Raw genomic sequence first — 13350 nt, forward strand, 5'->3', positions numbered from 1 at the left:
AATCCCAGGGATGGCGGAGCCTGGTGGGCTGCCATCTGTGGGGTTGCACAGAGTCAGACATGACTGAAGCGACTTAGCAGCAACAGCAGCAGCAGCAGCAGCAGCAGCAGCAGTCTCCATGCAATACCCCTATTCTACCAGTTGTTAAGTCAAATAAAGAATATCAAATGGTATAAGACCTTAGAGCAGCAAATGAAGCAGTGGTCCTTATACATCCTGTTATGGCTAAAGCTTATAATATATTAGTCCAGATTCCTGGAGATGCCAAATGCTTTAACTGTGCTTGACCTCAAGGGTGCCTTCTTTTGCATACCATTTTATCCCTCATCTCAGTATCTGTTTGCCTTTGAGTGGACTAACCCTGACTCAGGCCAAATGCAACAATATACCTGGATAGTATTATTGCTTCAAGGGTTTCAGGACAGCCCACACTTGTTTGTCTAGGCCCTAAGAACTCAAATAAAGGAAAGGGTATGTAGATGTGCATAGCATGGAGATAATATATTAATATGTAGTCCCACCATGGAGGCCTCAGATCAGAATACCATTCAAGTTCTTAATATCCTTGAGGCCCAGGGCTATAGCATCTCCCAGAAAAAAAGCACAAGATCGCAAAGCTACAAGTTAAATATCTGGGATATATTATAAACCCTGACAGTCATCTTCAGATAGAAAACAAGCTATATTAGGCCCAAGTGCCCTGAAGACCTAAAAAAAAAAATACCCTTCATACTTTCTTAGGCATGGCAGGATCTTGCAGAATTTGGATTCCAGGATTCAGACTAATGGCTAAGCTTATATGAATCCACTTAAGGCCTAGATACAGAACCATTACTTTGGACTGGAGAACAAGAAAAGGCTTTAAATAATATCAAACAGGCCCTCACCAGAGCTCCTGTTCTAGGTCTCCCCAATTTAAAATAATTATTTGGTATATGGCTAAAAAACTTGGGACAGTCTTGGGGATCATTGTACAAAAGTTATTAGAAGTTCCTCAGCCTATAGGCTATTTTTCCAAACAGCTAGATTCCATGGTCCAAGGCTGGTCTGGTTGCTTTATTAGTGGAAGAAGCTAACAAGCTTAACTTTGGACAGCCACAGTCCAGACTTCCAAGGGATTCTGGAGATTAAAGGCCACCACTGGCTAACTGGAGACTGCCTTAATAAGTATCAGGCTTTACTTGACTCCTCAGAGGTAACCCTCAAAACTTGCCACACTCTCAACCCAGCTAAACTAATGCCTCTGGAAAGCCCAGAACTAACACATTCCTTGAAATCCTAGACCAGGTTGAAGCCTAGAGGCCTGATATAACAGGTCAGGCCATAGAAAAGCCTGAGGAAGAATGGTTTACTGATGGCAGTAGTTTCATTAAAGATGGAGTCAGAAGGGCTGCTGCTGCTGCTATTGTGAGTGCTTATAGCATTGTAGAAGCAAAACTTTTGCCACGTAACTCTTCAGACCAGAGTACTGAGCTAATAGCTGTAACTTGAGATTTAACCTTGGAGGAAGAGAATATTATAAACATATATATATAGACTCAAAATATGCCTTCTTTGTTTTACACGCCCATGAAGATATCTGGAAAGAGAGAGGACTTTTAAATGCAAAAAATTCCTCTGTATGGGGCTGAGATTTTACATCTCCCAGAAGCAGCTCAAAAAGCCAAAACTACTAGCAGTCATTCACTGCCGTGGGCCCCAAAAGGAAAGTTCTCAAATTATCCAAAGGAACAACAGGGCAGATTGGGAGGCAATAATGCCCATACCAGGTAGAAAACAACATGGATAAAATTCAGCAATGAGCCACTTGGCTTCAGCAGACAATTAATCCTTAATTAACCAATCCTTACTATTCACTGATGTTAGTCACTCAGTCATGTCTGACTCTTTGTGACCCCATGGACTGTAGCCCACCAGGCTCCTCTATCCATGAATTCTCCAGGCAAGAATACTGGAGTGGGTTGCCATTTCCTTCTCCAGGGGTTCTTCCCAACCCAGGGATCAAACTCGGGTCTCTGGCATTGCAGGCAGATTCTTTATCATTAGAGCCACCAAGAAAGTCACTATTCGTTATGGGTGGGGAAATTAAAAACTAGTTCTCTGGTTTGTTCTCTTGGATCCCACAAGGTATAAAAAACTTTCTGGCAGGAGATTTTCATTTTCTTATAGCCCTTTTCTCTTTAGTCATCATGATTTATGCTATATTTTGTCTAGTGCTCTGTTGTTTTCCCTACTATTGTAAACCTGTGACTAACACTTTTTGGTCCCCAGTTCAGTTCAGTCGCTTAGTCATGTCTTACTCTTTGTGACCCCATGGACTGCAGCACACCAGGCCTCCCTGTCCATTACCAACTCCTGGAGTTTACTCAAACTCATATCCATTGAGTTGGTGATGCTATCAAGAAGGAGACCTAGGACCAACAAATCCAGACCTTCCATTCTAAAAATAGAGAAACATGTTAAACTTTAACCCTTAGATTAGTGAAAATATATACTGAAGCAGAATGGCTTCCTGGCAGGGGCAACATTGCCTCCCCTCTTTGATCAACAGTTAAGGAAGCCTTCCCAAAGTTACCCTGGTTCCTTTCCTTTATAGGCCCTTTAGTGGCTATTGTTGTTCTTCTCATTTTTAGCCCTCATTTGTTTAACCTTTTGGTTAAGTTTATGTCTTTTAGGCTCCAACAGTTTGAATTAAGGCTCAGGATGGCTCAGAGAATTCAACTAATTCCAGTGGAGGATGGCCCAAATCCCTATAGGTCCTTGGAATAGTCAATGAGGGACTTTTATACTTCTAGGGTAGGCCAGGGTCTATGGCCCTGATCCAGCAGGAATAAGTTTCAGAAGAGACCTTCAGCCCCCTAACCCCTTAAGAATAAGGGTGTAGAGTCTCTAAGGGGGGATAAGACAGATTGGGACCTGGGGCCCTTTGCTGCAGTGCTATAATCCTTGTACCTGGACATAACTCTCCTGGAGCAACAAAATACAAAGAAACTCTAAAGGACTGAAAATAACAGCATGTATGCAGAGTTAGGGCACATTCTGGACAAAAGATACAAAGAAACCAAAAAACCCAGATGCCACTTCTGAACAGCCTGGAGCAAGGGTTTTGGGGGCAAAAGCAAGGTACTGATCATGCCCCCTACACACACCACCACCAGAGAGGTTGGCAAGCCACCTATACTATCCTTCTGTCCCAACTCCTGGACACACCCCTACACTTACTCCATATAAGAAACAAGCTCCACTTAGCAAGGAAGCAAGCAAGGGAACTTCTTACTTGTTCTCACTCCCCACTGCTGCAGCAGGAACCCCAATAAAGTCTTGCCTGAATTTCTTGTCTGGCTTGTAGCAAATTTCTATTGATTGGGGAAGGTCAAGAAGCCTGGTCAGTATCATGAATATAATGATGAAAACTGCCTTGACCTCACAGACTCTGAAGGATCTCATGAACCCTCAGACCACATTCTGAGACTCTCTGATCTAGATTTCCAACTTCCCAATATGACATGGAGCGATTCTATTAATCCATTTTTACATGTTTTCTTACTTGCAAGAAGAAGGAAATTTAGACTGGGTGACTTTCTAAAATTGCTTACAATTCTCAGATAGGAAGACAAATGATTAATAGAATAATTATTCATAATCCTCCCTAAGTTTACTTATTTCCCACTAGATCATGATTATGAGTCACTTCAAACTTGGTAATATGACTTCTCCAGTCAAAATTAAAGTATTGAGAACAGAGCGGTCATAGAAAAGGTATCCTGTACATTTTCTCCCCAAGCAACAGTTTCCAATCCTTCCCTCCTTTCTCCTTAACAAATTAGTTTCTGAAACAGGAAAATAATTATTGAAAAATATCCTTACGTGTCCTGAACAATTAAAATATTTTTATTACTGCTTTTTGGTAACTGTAAAGAAAATACCTATAGAAGTTACACAAAGAAAAAGAGAAAAGAATCAAAACCTATCAGTACAAAAACAAAAAGAATGACAACAACCAAACAAACTAACAAAACACAAAGGAAGGCATCAAAGAGAAAAAGAGGGATAAAAGAACTACAAGACAATCAGAAAACAGTTAACAAAACAAAATGGCAGTAGTAAATCCTTTCTTTTTTGGGGGGGTTTCTTTCTTTTTTAAAAAATATAAATTTATTTATTTTAATTGGAGGTTAATTACTTTACAATATTGTATTGGTTTTTCCATACATCAACATGAATCTGCCACAGGTATACACATGTTCCCCATCCTGAACCCCCCTCCCTCCCCGCACCATCCCTCTGGGTCGTCTCAGTGCACCAGTAATTACTTTAAATGTAAATGGAAAATACCTAATAGAAAGCTACAGAGTGATTACATGGACTAAAAAACCAAGATCTCACTGTATGTTGCTTACAAGAAACTTACTTTAAATTCAAGAACACACATAGGCTGAAAGTAAACGGAAGGAAAATAATATTCTTAGCAAATGGTAAGAAAAAGAGAGCAGGAGTGACTACAATTACAGCAGACAAAATATTTTAATTCAAAAACTATCTCTAGAGACAAAGGTCAATATATAATGATAAAAGGGTCAATTCAAAATGAATATATTGCAAATATAAATATATGCACCAAACATCAGAGCACCTAAGTATATGTAAGTATATATATTTACAGATCTGAAAGGAGAAATTGACAGCAATGCACTTATAGTAGATTTCAATAATTCACTTTCAATAATGAATAGAATATCCAGACAAAAAATAAACAGTTGACCTAAGCAACACTACAGACTAAATGGACATCACAGATGTATACAAAACTTTCTACTCAACAGCAGAAGAATACATTTTTTTGAAGGGCACATGAAACATTTCCAGGATAGATCATGTTATGCCACAAAACAAGTCTTAATAAGTTTAAGAATATTGAAATCATACCAAGTATCTTTTCTAGCCACAGTAGAATATAACTAGAAATCAGTAACAGCAAGAAATAGAAAAATCTGTGAATATTTGGGAGCTAAATGACATACTCTTAAAGAACCACTGGGTCAAGTAGGAAATCAAAAGGTTAAAAATGATTTTGAGACAAAAATAAAAATGCAGGATACCAACATGTATCGGATGCAGCAAAAGCAGTACAAAGGGGGAATTTTATGGTGAAAAATGCCCACATTAAAAAAGAAGAAAGACTTCTCTAGTAGTCCAGTGGTTGGGACTTTGCCTTCCAAATGCAGGGGGCTGCAGGTTTTGCAGTAAAAAACAAAACAAAACATAGAGCAGAAGCGATATTGTAACAAATTCAATAATGACTTTAAAAATGGTCCACATTTTAAAAAATGAATGTATATGAAAAGTTCTCAATAAAATACTAGCAAACTAAATTCAACAGCACATCAAAAAAGACCAAGTAGGATTTAACCCTGAGATGCAAGGTTGGTTTAACACATGCAAATCAATCAATAAGATACACTACATTAATGGAATCAAAACTACATGATCATCTCAATAGGTTCAGCAAAATCATTTGACACATTTCAACATCCATTCATGATAAAAGCTCACAAAAAAATAGGTATGGAAGGAACTTACCTCAATACAATAAAAGCCATTTATGAAAACCTTACATCATAATTAGGGAAAATCAGAAAGTAAAGATGCCCACTCTCCATTCAATATAGTACTGAAAGTACTAGCAAGAGCAATCAGACAAGAAAAAGAAATAAAAGGCATCAAAATTGGAAAAGAAGAAGGAAAATTATCTGTTTGCAGATGACATAATCCTATATATATAGAAAACCCTAAAGACTCCATTAAAAACTCTTAAAACTAAGAAACCAATTCAGTAAAGTCATAGTTTTATCCTACATATCAACATATAAAAATCAGTTTGATTTCTTTAACCCAATAGTGATCAATCTGAAAAGGAAGAAAATCCCATTTAAATGGCATAAAAAAAATAAAAAGCTTAGGAATAAATTTAACTAAGGAGGTGAAATATCTGTTCACTCTCAACCAAAAAACACTGGTGACAAAACTGAAGAAGGCACAAATAAATGTAAAGGTATCTGTTTTCAGGCTCTAGAAGAATTAATATTGTTAAAATGTCCATACTACCCAAAGCAATCTACAGATTCAATGTAATCCTTAACAAATTCTTACAGCATTTTTCACAGAAATAGAACAATCCTAAAATTTGTATGGGTCCACAAAAGACCCTGAAGAGCAAAAACAATTGAGAAAGAATAAAGCTGGGAAAACTGGATAGCCACATGCAAAAAATCATTGCCAAGACCAATGTCAAGAAGATTTTTCCTTATGTTATCTTTTAAGAGTTTTATGATTTCAGGTTTTACACTTAAGTATTTGATCCATTTTGGAGTTATTATTGTGTATGGTGTAAGATATGGGTCTAATTTCATTCTTTTGCATGTGGCTATCCAGTTTTCCCAGTACCATTTATTAACATTAAAGGGAGTGTTCTTTCTTCAAGGTGTATTCTTAGCATCCCTGTTGAAAATCAGTTGATCATATATGCTTGGGTATGTTTCTGGGCTCTGTATTCTGTTCCATTGGTCTACATGTTTGTTTTCATGCTAGTAACATACTATTTTGATAGATTTCTAATGTGATTTAAAATCAGGAAAAGCCTCCAGTTTTATTCTTTCTTAATTGTTTTTGCTATTCAGGGTCTTTTGTAGACCCATACAAATTTTAGCATTGTTCTACTTCTGTGAAAAAACCCTAGTTAATTTTGCAGTATGATGCTTTCTGAATGTACTGAAAACAGAATTCCCCAGTGGTTTCTGCTCATACCTTGACCCCATCCTTGGAAATTCTCACCAATTTGTCCTAGGTTCCTCAGATATGAATCGAGGATTGAAGGAGTTGAGAACCACTCCTTGACTCCAACATAATTGAATAGCCTTTGCGGATCATTTGATGTGGATTACTTTGTCAACAAAGGTCCGTCTAGTCAAGGCTATGGTTTTTCCAGTAGTCATGTATGGATGTGAGAGTTGGACTATAAAGAAAGCTGAGTGCCAAAGAATTGATGCTTTTGAACTGTGGTGTTGGAGAAGACTCTTGAGAATCCCTTGGACTGCAAGGAGATCCAACTAGTCCATCCTAAAGGAGATCAGTCCTGGGTGTTCATTGGAGGGACTGTTGCTGAAGCTGAAACTCGAATACTTTGGCCACCTGATGTGAAGAGCTGACTCATTGGAAAAGACCCTGATGCTGGGAAAGGTTGAGGGCAGGAGGAAAAGTGGACGACAGAGGATGAGATGGTTGGATGGCATCATCGACTCAATGGACATGGGTTTTGGTAGACTCCGGCAATTGGTGATGGATAGGGAGGCCTGGTGTGCTAAGGTTCATGGGGTCACAACTGAGTGACTGGACTGAACTGAACTGATGTGGAGCAGATTCTAGCTCTGCTTGTTGTCAGTTGGCTAACTCTGGGCTTGTTGCTCAGTGATTCAAGATCTCAAATTCATCATAGTTCTGGAGGCTTGATGTCCAAAACCAAGGTGTTAGCAGTGTCATGGTCCTTCCCAAACCTCTGGGGGAGGATTCTGTCTTGCCTCTTCCAGTTTCTGGTAGCCTCGGGCATTCCTTGGCATTCAGATGCCATCACTCTAATCTCTGCCTCTGTCATCAAATGGCTGTGCTCTCCATGTGTCTGTCCTCACGTTTTCACATTTTTCTGCCATATTTAATGAATTAGTGATATTCACACAAACCCTATTTACCAGGGCCTGAAAACTTTTCATTGTTAACCAGGAGGAGTTCATTAAAAAACTTTACACTTGTGTTCGAGCTGGTTATGTTAATCATCTTAGAACATTAACTATAATTTTAAACATTAAATTAGGATGGCCACACAAATGGATGCAGAGACCACACAAACAAGATGTATTCTGAGCTAGAGGTCAAATGATAAAGTAATAGATTTCATGTGATCTTAAAATATGAAGAATAGTGTTAATACCTCTGAGATCTTACAGAGGGCATGACCACTTGAAATTATTATGAAAGCTTCACTTGATATTATTACACTTTTCATTCTTTTTCTTTTTCTTTTTTTAATGCAGATAGAAATGGCAGGACCTTCAGTTCAGTTCAGTTCAGTTCAGTTGCTCATTTGTGCCTGACTCTTTGCGACCCCATGAATCACAGCACACCAGGCCTCCCTGTCCATCACCAACTCCCGGAGTTCACTCAAACTCAGGTCTATTGCGTTGGTGATGCCATCCAGCCATCTCATCCTCTGTCGTCCCCTTCTCCTCCTGCCCCCAATCCCTCCCAGCATCAGGGTCTTTTCCAATGAGTCAGTTCTTCGCATCAGGTGGCCAAAGTATTGGAGTTTCAGCTTCAGCATCAGTCCTTCCAATGAACACCCAGGACTGATCTCCTTTTGGATGGACTGGTTGGATCTCCTTGCAATCCAAGGGACTCTCAAGCATCTTCTCCAACACCACAGTTCAAAAGCATCAATTCTTCTGTGCTCAGCTTTCTTCACAGTCCAACTCTCACATCCATACATGACCACTGGAAAAACCATAGCCTTGACTAGATGGACCTTTGTTGGCAAAGTAATGTCTCTGCTTTTGAATATGCTATCTAGGTTGGTCACAACTTTCCTTCCAAGGAGTAAACGTCTTTTAATTTCATGGCTGCAATCACCATCTTCAGTGATTTTGGAGCCCAAACAAATAAAGTCTGGCACTGTTTTCACTGTTTCCCCATCTATCTTCCATGAAGAGATGGAACCAGATGATGTGATCTTAGTTTTCTGAATGTTGAGCTTTAAGCCTCTAGCTTTATTACCTAATTGCCCTGACTAGAACCTCTAGTGCAACAGTGAATAGAAGTGGAAAGACCAAACATTCTTGTCTCATTCCTGTTGTTAGGAGGACAGCATTCAGTCTTTCACTATAAAATATAATGTTAGCTGTTTTTCATAGATGGCCTTTATTCGGTTGACAGTTTCCTAGTATGTCTAGTTTATCAAGTATTTTTGTCATGAGAGGGTATTGGATTTTGTCAAATGCTTTTTCTGCATCTAATGAGATGATCATATGGTTTTTGCTCTTTATTATGATGGTGTATTACATTGATTTGTGGAAGTTTTATTAATCTTGTATGCTTAGGGTAACCCCCACTTGGCTATGCTGTACAGTTGTTGGATTACCAGTATTTTTTGAGGATTTTAGTATCTTTACACATAAGGGATATTGTCCTCTAGTTTTGTGATGTTATTTCGATATCAGGATGATACAAGTCCTAGAGAATGAGTTCAAAAGAATTCCCTCCTCCAATTTTTTTTTTGGGGGGGTTGTGAGGTATTGGTATTAATCTTTTCTTAACTCTCTGGCAGAATTCAGCGATGAAGCAATCTGGGCCTAGGCTTTTCAATTAGTTTTGGATTAGTAATTTAATCTCTTTATTGCTTATAAATCTATTCAGCTTGGCTATTTCTTCTTCAGTCAGTTTAAGAATTTCCCCATTTCCTCTAAGTTATCTACTTTGCTGTCATACAATTTTTCATAGTCTTTTACAGTCTTTTTATTTCTGTAAGATCAGTAGTGATATCTGCTCTTTCATTTTTTTACTATTATGAATCTTCAGTATTTCTTACTGGTTAATCTAGTTAAAAGTTAACAATTGTGTTGATCTTTCCAAAGAACAAGCTTGTGATTTTGTTAATTTTCCCTATTAATTTTATATTATTTCTTTTCTTCTCCCTTAAGGTTCACTTTGGTCTTCTTTTTCTAGTTTAAGGCAGTTTATTGATTTGAGATGTTCCTTTGTTAAAATATAGATATTTACAGCTATAAACTGATCTCTAACAAAAATTTTAGCTGCATCCCATGTTTTTGTTGTGTTTTCATTTTCATTCATCTCCAAGTATTTTCTAATTTCCCTTGTAATTTTTTGACCCATATTTAAAGTGTCTGATTGCCTTCTGAAGTCCCCAAGTTTTTCCCCTTTATTACTGATTTCTAATATATAGTGGTCAGGGAACACTCTTTATATGATTTCAATCTTTTAAAACTTATTGAAGCTTATTTATGGCACAGCATATGGTCTACGAAGACTGTTCCATGTACACTTCAGCAATTGCATTTTTCACTTTTATTTCCTTTCTGATCTTCTCTCTAGTTGTTCTATCCATTATTAAGTAGGGTCTTGAAATCTTCCACTATAATTGTTGAATTGTCTGTTTCTCCTTCTAAGTCTGTCAAGCTTTTGTTTCATCTATTTTGACAGGTTCTTAGGTGCATAATGTTTAAAATTGTTATATCTTCCTGACAGATTGAATCTTTAATCATTGTGAAATATCCATTTTTATCTTTCAGTTCAGTTCAGTCAGTCATGTCTGACTCTTTGCGACCCCATGGACTGCAGCACACCAGGTTTCCCTGTTCATCATCAACTCCCGGAGTCTACTCAAACTCATGTCCATTGTGTCAGTGATGCTATCCAACCATCTCATCCTGTTGTCCCCTTCTCCTCCCACCTTCAATCTTTCCCACCACCAGGGTCTTTTCCAATGAGTTGGTTCTTCGCATCAGGTGGCCAAAGTATTTTATCTTTAATAACATTTATTTAAGGTTTATTCCGTCTGATATTAGTATAGACACTAAAAAAAGTTTATGGTTGGTGCTTGCATGGTATATATATATATTTCCATCTTTTTAGTTTTGGCCTGTTTGTATCTTTATGGAGTATTTCTCCTATAGACAGTGTATTTGAACAAATTGGACTTATGAATGTGCTCTTGGAATGGAACTTGTTCATATGTAGGAGACATACTACATTGAGCTCCTCTAGTAAATTTCTTATTTATTGTACTTCTCAACTTCATAATTTCTAGTTGTTGTTGTTTTCCTATTTCTTTATTGACAAATCTTTGCTACATCTACCATCTGGGTCCTTTCTAAGTCAACGTTTATTGCCTGCTCTCTGCCCCCTCCTTCCTTGTGCAAATGGGTGACTTTCTTGTTTTCTTTGCATAAAACTGGACACTTTATATAGTATCTTGTAATATCTGTGGATAATGATCTACCTCCTCTGGGGACTGTTATCTGCTTGGTTATTTTCCCTGCAGTGTGCAGTCTGATATTATCTTTCTCTTTTAGTCTAGGCACCCAAGGGTTGCCCCTGGGTTGGCATAAAGCAATTAGTGGTCAGTAAGATTTTTACCCTTTACCATTGGATGTGTGTGTGCTTGGAGGGTGCTACCATAGTATAGCATATTTTTGACCTATGTTCAGCCAGGGACTAATACTTGAAGGTTCCTTTTCTGTTCTGTGTGGGCACAGTCTTGGACATACAGTGTTTAAGATTACCAGGAATGCGTAAGTCTGTCCCATGTTCCATTCTGACTATCCTGAGTGAGTGCAGCCCAGCACATGCACTCAGACTTTTCAATTCTCAGAGTTGCCTGTGTTCCCAGGAGGCACTTCTGGGCTCCCTCTGGTTTAACTTCTGGCTGCTCTACTAATTTGCTTGCACCAGCTCCTCCTAGTAGCTCTCCACCAAGATCTCCATTGTTTTTGACAACGCCCTTAGGGATAGAGTTCTCCACGCTTTGTTCCAATGAAGTCAGTACCCTCAGGTAGACCTGTGGAACTTTTTGTATTCACTGAATACCTTCACCTTTGGAAAGAACCTCTGCATCAGTGAACAAGAGCTGGGGGCAGAGGGCCCTGAGTGAAACCACCAGTCTATGAAAAGGCACCAGGACATGGTGGCAGTCCATGGTACTCTTGGTTTTTCTCTCCTTGAGTGAAACCTGAGTTAGCTGAGGTGGAAAAAATCAGGGTCCCAGTATTCTCAATCTGTGCATGGAGTGCTTCTACCCGAAGAGTGGGGGTTGGGTGGTAGAAAGGATCTCCAGTCCTCTTGCTTGTGCTTGCCTGGAATACATTTTTTGCAACACAGGGTTGGAGAGATGAGAAATGCAGGCAGTTACCTTGCAGGGTGAAACTGTAGCCCTACAGTAGGAGTTGGGGAAAGAGGAGCTCTATCTTTCCCTAACATCTTCACCACACTTGAACAGAGCACTGAGGGAAGAGCTTCTGTAACAAAGACCTGGTGAAGTGGAGAGTATGTGGGTAATTCCTCAAATGCCAGACTCTTGCTGTTCTTACTGAGACCTAATAGGTTTCTCAAATGAATGTTTCTCCATTAGCTTTATGCCCTTTGGATAATTCCTAGATACTTCAAATGATTTTTTTTAAAAATAATTTTTTTACCAGTTAAGCTATTGTTTTGTTGAAGAGGGTCTACAGAGCCCCTTACTTTACCATGCTGGATGTCTCAACCTCAATGTATTTTTGAATATAACTTCTGGGAGGAAATGTGGTTCAGCAAAAAGCATTGAAGATTGATGCTTTTGAATTGCGGTGCTGGAAAAGACTATTGAGAATCCCTTGGACTGCAAGGAGGATCAACGGTGCTGGAAAAGACTATTGAGAATCCCTTGGACTGCAAGGAGATCAAACCAACCAATCCTAAAGGTAATCAACCCTGAATATTCATTGGAAAGACTGATGCTGAAGCTGAAGTTCCAATACTTTGTCTACCTGATGAGAAGAGCCGACTCATTACAAAAAGTCTTGATGCTGGGAAAGATTGAAGGCAGTAGGAGAAGGGGACAACAGAGGATGAGACGGTTGGATGGTATCACTGACTAAATGGACATGAGTTTGAGCAAACTCTGGGAGATGATGAAGGACAGGGAAACCTGGTGTGTGCATTCCATGGGGTCACAAACAGTCACACACAACTGAGCAACTGAACAACAACAACAACAAAGAAATGGACTGGATGTCAGGACCCAGAATTTTCAACAACTTGACTAATAGTAAGTTCAGTGACTTCTCCTGAAATAGTTTCCTCATTTTAAGAATGAAGAAATTTTAAAGGACCTCTAAATTCCTTCCAGCTCTAAAATCCCACGATACTATAAAACAGAAAGTCATCAATGAAAAACATTCTAGTGTAGCTGTGTGAGAACAGGAAATATGCGAACAATCCATTGCCTTTGTTTTAAACCAAAAATGTTCCAACCTATTTCTAATTAAAGCTAGTACATTTCCAATTCTACCTAGCTAATCAAAATACTAAATTTAATGCACAGTTTTCAGTTAAGGCATTTTTCTACCCTAAAGGTTTCCTTCTTACTCACTAGAACTGAGAAACTGCGGGCAACAGAAAGTTGCTTTTCAGACTGGTCATTAAAAGTATGACAGCTTAATGCTAAGTGAAAGCACTATAATTTGCTACCATTTTGCCCATATTATGAGCACTGGAAACAATTACTTTCTCTTTGAGACAATTTCAAGTTTT

Source organism: Ovis aries, chromosome X (assembly GCF_016772045.2).
Source record: "Ovis aries strain OAR_USU_Benz2616 breed Rambouillet chromosome X, ARS-UI_Ramb_v3.0, whole genome shotgun sequence".
Taxonomy (NCBI): Eukaryota; Metazoa; Chordata; class Mammalia; order Artiodactyla; family Bovidae; genus Ovis; species Ovis aries.